Source organism: Alnus glutinosa, chromosome 7 (assembly GCF_958979055.1).
Source record: "Alnus glutinosa chromosome 7, dhAlnGlut1.1, whole genome shotgun sequence".
In the NCBI taxonomy this organism is placed as follows: domain Eukaryota; kingdom Viridiplantae; phylum Streptophyta; class Magnoliopsida; order Fagales; family Betulaceae; genus Alnus; species Alnus glutinosa.
In genome coordinates this window covers 14,824,120-14,830,844 of record NC_084892.1, presented here as the reverse complement: position 1 = coordinate 14,830,844, position 6,725 = coordinate 14,824,120, and positions in this window count along the sequence as shown.

Genomic DNA, 6,725 nt, shown 5'->3' with positions numbered 1-6,725 from the left:
TCTGGATTTTTGAAGTTAAAATCTAGGAGTGTTGGGTGTTTATTGTTCTTAGATGATGCTTTACTGATTTGAGGATTACTGTCTTGATGTTAAGCATTGAAATGATTAGAGTGTTGTTTGAATTTGAGAAAGGAGTTTGGAAATGTTCAAGGCTGATGCACATGTATCATGTACAGATTTGGGGTATTTTGGTGGTTGATGCCTGTGAATGGTTGTAGGATGATTGTGTAAGATTGTTGTTCTTTTGGGGTCATGGCAATGATGATATTCACTTGGGGCTTCTTGTGAAATTAGTGGTTTGAGGATATTGTTGACGATATTGATGGATATGTGTTTTAATGTTAAGAATTTATGTTAATTGGAAAGTGTTATTGCCTATGGGTTTTGATTCTTGATGTTGATAAACTATGATTGACGCTTTGTGATAAGTGCTTGATGTTGGAATGGAATGTGATTAGGAAGGGTATTTTGATAAATTATAGATCTGGTTTGTGTTCCTAGATTGGGGATAATTGTGTTAATTGATGGTTAATGCTACATTATGTAGATGGTAGAATGTTTGGTTGAATTGGGTTTAGTTTTGGAGGAAATTTAGTAGATGATTGTGACTTATGATTATTGGAATTTTAGTTGTTTGATGTGAAGGAAAATCTTGCCATATTTGATGTTATGTTTTAGGATTTTACTTGGATTTGTGTATTAGGTCAATGGAGAATGTAGTTTGAGGAATGTAAGTGTCTATGCAGTTTTAATAGAACACCTATGTATGTGCCTCATGCGTTAGTAAATGAATATACAAATAGATATTACACAATATGTGATTATAACCTAATCTAATATGAGTGGTTAAGTTAATATGTTAAGTAAGATTAGGGTCCTATAGTCTAAGCTATTTGGATGGGTAAGAACTAATAAGGATAAAGTGTTAAATGTATTACTAATGGTATTTTAAGGATAAGAAACGAATTAAGACATAAACATTGAGCCTAAGACTAATATCATAGGAGACAACTATTATGATGTAAACTACTCAAATAACCCTAAGTTGGTAAATATAAGTTAGCAAGCTTATAGGAACACATAAATTAATATGAATCCAATATGAGGCAACTAAGTAACTAATTCACCTATCCATGTACACATAGAATTTTTGTGTATCATCGGATTAAGTTTAAGTCTATTAAGTGTGGTATGCATATATTTATATACATATATAAACATGTACATGAGTTCAATATATAATGTGAACTTAGTAAATTAAAAAGAACAAGCCAATAATGGATTAATAATAATAATGTGATGTAATAATAATAAATAGGTGAATAAAATAGTAAACGTGTCGTAAAGATAATAAGCAATATAATGTTAACCTAAAACCAATATTAACCTCATAATAGTTTAGGTACTTAGATAGAATTAAGCGCGGGTAATGCAACGTGTGAGTAGGCGGGTAGTTTGTGTCATAGAATATAGGCTCATATCATCGTCTAATGTCATAAATGCTTACAGGCATGTCATGATTGGAGACTTCAATGTGTTCTCCAATGTTGAGTTCAAGTAATTAGAACACGGTGAAAATGTTCAAGTCAAGAGTCCAATGCAGTCAAGATGAGTATTTTACTCACTAAGAAACTACTATTTTTATATATTATGGAATTGCAAAATATATAAATGTTTCATAAATCCGAACAAATTGTATGTTGAATATATCTATTTCAATTGATTTGAGTAGTTTCAATTATGTTCAAATAATATCAATGATGTTATATAATGATGCATGAATGAAAGGTGTTTAATTGATTTAAAGTGTTTGCTTGTGTGCTGTGGTTGGGATTTAAATTATGCATAATAGAATGAGAAAATTACATGTTGATTGGTTTATTGTATTTGAAGAAAGCATGATTTGTAAAGAATAGGAGCATAGAGTTTGAATTGTAAAGCATAAAGCATGAAAATAATAACGAAAGAGAGGGTAAGCCTTATAATAACGAAAGAGAGGGTACGCCTCATAATAATGAAAGAGAGAGTAAGTCTCATAATAATGAAAGAGAGGGTAGCCTCACAATGAATGAAAAGACAATCATGAGCATGCATATCATTGTTTAAATTGTGTGATGTTTTCATGAGATAGAATATTGTAGTTTTTATGCTAGACGTATTAGTATGTCTAAGAATTCTAATGGCAAAGAGCTTATGTATACTTCTATCGTCCGGTTGCATGATTTAAGAACATTGTGCATTTGAGCTACCAACATAAAGGTATTATTATAGATGGGGGCGTACGTAGTTGCTTCCGAGCCAATGGAACTTCTATATATGTGTCCAACTACGTAGTATGTTTTAAATATTTTCTGATAGTCAGTGTTTGCTATATCAGTTATGGCGGTTTTCAAACAAAAGTTTATAAATTGGTAGCTGTTATAGTGTACACGAGACTAAAATGGAAAAGTTAGTTCATTGTCAAAAATCAGTTAGTTTAATATCAATAAGGTCTCGGTATTATGTACTGAGACAATGAACTCATTCTTTCACCTATACGGATGTGCCAAACCCCCACAACCGTATAAATGATATTCCTTTGGCTACAGGTACTCCGGTCGTAGTTGATAACGTTGTAGAAGCGTACTTGGGATATTATGACTGAAGTTCGCCGCGATGGTTGTAAATGTCGGACCACGAGTGTCCACTGTTTTAGGGGTTTGGATTTATGGCTCGTGTCGCCTGTGACACTTGTATTGTTGAGCCATTTCTGTTATGTATTTATATTGAGGAAAGACTTAAATAAATAGATGTTAAATGACTCTTGTTGTTATTAATTTGTGATAGATATTTAAGATGTGATTTCCACTATTAGGTTTATGTTTTCCGCTGCATAGTTAAATAGATGTAACTCTGATTATTAGGTACATATTGTGGGGTATGTACCATATGTTGGCTTGCGACACATCTTCGTGCCACTGTGAGGATCCATGTGTATTTTAAGAGATTAATGTTTACGAAATGTTTTATATATATAAAAAAAAAAAAAAAAAAAAAATGGGTCACCACTGCTGATGTTATAAAATCGTGTTGAAATATAGTGTATAAAAGTAGCTCATTGATAAAACCAGTGAATACTATACTTACTGAGAAATGTCGACTCATATACCTGCCTATATTACTACGGTAATGTCACAATCACATCGATCTTGTTACTGAAGATGTTGAGGATGATGACGAAGAACCAGTAGCTATGTACTTGGGTTATTATGAAGGTGACTAGCTGCCTTGGGTTTGATAGACTCGTTGAGCTAGTCTACTCTTTTGTGTACATAATGTTTTGTTGTATCTACACACTTATGATGGTGTGGGCAACAAGATGTGGATCCTTCCCTAGATTCTGCCCCCACTTGAAAAAATCTTGTTTCCTTTCTTTTTATCTATGTAATGCGGCCTCTAGCCTTTCTAATCAATAAAGATCTCTGCTTTTCAATTCAATATAAGTTTCATTGTCTTAATTGTGATGGAATATTTGTATTGTCTTTCCCTTTGATGTATGTTTTATTGTTTTTCCCTACTTTTGTGCTACAGTACCTCTTTTGCGCAACTTTGGATGTTATGACACGAGCAATTGGTCTTGGGACTGGTGTCCTAAACTGCAATTGCTTAAATGATATTTTAGTAGTAATAGAATAAAATTGTTTATTCCCTGATTTAGAACATTGGGCATATATATTTCTATGTACGTGTATACCTATGATTGCATATCATCATTTCATGTTCATGTAAGGTCCCTAAGTTACATTTTATATGAATTTGGTGTGAGTAATGAGATTGTCACACAGAAAATTTTAGTCATAGATCCTTGTAGCTTATAAATCATTGTTTGTGAGTCGTAAATGGAACTTGGCATTCCATTTAGACTAGAACACATCAACCTATGATGATATATCTTGATCATGTGAAGCAAGGGACATCGAGTCTATATGTTGGTGTAGGAGCATAGAGATTAAATGCATCGAATGGGCCATGTGAGTCCTCATTTTTTGAACGTTGTCATAAGAATGATGTGCGTCCTGGACTGCTTATAATAGTTACTCTAAATCTTGAGAAGATTGTGAACCCATAAGTAAATTGTGGGTCACTTTAATGCATCAAGGAATGAGACCTTTACTACGGTCAAAATCTTGGGTGATTGCATGTAGCATTGTGGAAACAACTTCTTCAAGAATGAATCCAGATCCTTTTTTATTGAACAAAGTGATAAGGAATATTCTATTTAATGTAAATTTAATGAAAATGATTACTCTGAATCTGGGGCTTGAGTGCTTCGGTATGAGATGCTAAAACTTTTATGTACATAGTGATATGCGATTTCACATAGTACAAAGAATAATCATATAATTAAATTGGGTATTCAATAATAAGACATAGTGAATTAAATTGACACTTTATTCAACTTGATTCAACTACGGAATATTCCATTGATGTGTATTTTTTTCTCTACAATAATAATACCACTAGCAATAGAACGAATCGTTGTAGGATAATGTCTATATTGAGGGTGTCGATCCACAGGGAATGTATTGGTTGCATGCATCAAGCTTTAAAAAAATCGGTCCTAATTTATCCTTTGGAAAGTATGTTGTTTTTGTGATTTTCAAGTTGTAAACTACTAACAAAAATTAAATTCTACAAAGTAAATTAAAGTTGTATGAAATGATATAGGAAACTAGGGAATTGATTTCACCGCTATCCTTGTACCAATGGCCATCACATTAACATGGGACATTCTTTCTAGGCATGATATTACCCGTGTGCGGTTGTCAAGTGCTCAACAAGGTGTCAAGAAAATACTGTTATTAAAAATAAGCATACCCCATCCTAAGATTAGTACAGATCATATACCTAAGCTAGGGTGTAGCATCATCCGTCTATCCTAGGCATGAGGTATCAAATTTATTAACTTAGTTACATGCAAACAATGATTAAGTGTAGCCGATCCTAAGATTAGTACAAATCATCTACCTAAGCTAGGGTGTAGCATCATTTGTCTATCCTAGGCATGAACTATCAAAATCTCTTGTTGCATGTTCAAAATAATACCATTGCATAACCATTACATTTATCATCTTTTGAACAATAAACATAATTTGAGCACAATCAAAATGATAAGCTTTCTAGATAAACATTTCATCATGATTGCATTTAACTTTAAAACCAATTACGAAAATGTAATTCTCATAGTTATACAATCATCAATGCCCAAAATAAATATTCCAAAATAAAACACAATTAAGCCATTGATACTTGGATAGGGTTTATCAAAACCCTAGGAGGAGCTTAGCTATGCATGGAGGTCCTTTGCAAATCTGGAGCTGAAGATCCCTCTACCATCCACCTTGCTGTCCACCAAGAATTTCTCCAGAAATATGGTGCTGGAACTCCTCTTTTCTCTCCTCTTTTTTGTTCTTTTCTTTTCTGATTTCCAGATGGTGTCTCCCCTTTGGAACAAGCTCTCTCCTCCCTTTTGTCCTTGCTGCCAGCTTGGGGAAAACCGTGCAGCCCATGCTGCTTTGCTGTCCTTGGCGCCTGCTGCCCTGACGTGGACTGCTGTCCTAGGAGCTTGGAGCTGCTGCAGGTGGCGTGGAAGAATGTTGCCCAGCAGGTGCTGTCCCTTTCAGGAGCTGTCCAAGCCCAAGCGTCCTTGCCTTGAAGATGTGTGCATGCTGTCCTTGGGTAACCTGCTGGCCGAAAGGTGCATGCTCCTGCTGTCCTTGGAGAAGCTGCCGTGTGGAGATGGTGATGAGCTGCTTGTCCAGCAGCTCCAGCTTTTTCATTACATGTTGCTGTCCTTGGTGCTGCCCTTCACGTGCATGAGTTGCTGTCCAGCTTTTGTGAGCTGCAGGCCTACTTTTGCTAGCTTTGAAAGGGGGGACACGCAAGGGGAGACAAGAGGGAGAGGTGCTGCCCATCAACTTTGCAAGCTGCTGTTCAGCAGCTTTGGAGCTGCTGTCCAGCAGCTTTTGCTGCAGGTTTGGTGCCTCACGTGTCTTGCCTTCAATAAAAACCTGCACCACCTCATGCTTTCAACAAAATCCTGCACCACCTCATGCTGAATTTCCACAAAATCCTGCAATAATGACTTTAATTTCCAACTTCCAGCACATCATCTAAAGCTCCTAGCCACATCATGATTTAGATTGAGTTGCACACTCAATTTTTTTCTTCAATTCAGTGCTGACTTCTTCTTCAATTTAATGTTCGGTTTCCTTGATGCATTTGTGTGTATTTTTCTTTAGGACCTAAAAATAAGACAAACACTAAAACAAGATAAAATGTTAAATTACAATGAGGTTAAGGGTTTAACAATAGCAAATAAAGGGCTTGAATGTGTAACATTCAAGACCTATCATCCATGAATGGGTATTATGTATTAAATAAATATATCATAAGGATTAATTAATTAAATTTAAAAATACAAATTAAAGTTTAGTCATAATTGTTTAGTGGAATCAATTGTGATTAATAGTAACCTGTGACAAGTCATGAGATGATAAGTGTCACATGCATATTGGAACTAATTGTATATAATTTTTTTTCTTTTCTTTTCTTTTGGGTCCCTCGTTGAGCTAATATAAATTGACCAATTATTTTTGGGCCTCAGTTTTTTATTTATTTATGTTAGTTTTTATTTTATAAAACTTGGGCCTGGTATTTATATTCACAAGGCTTGTTTATTTTAT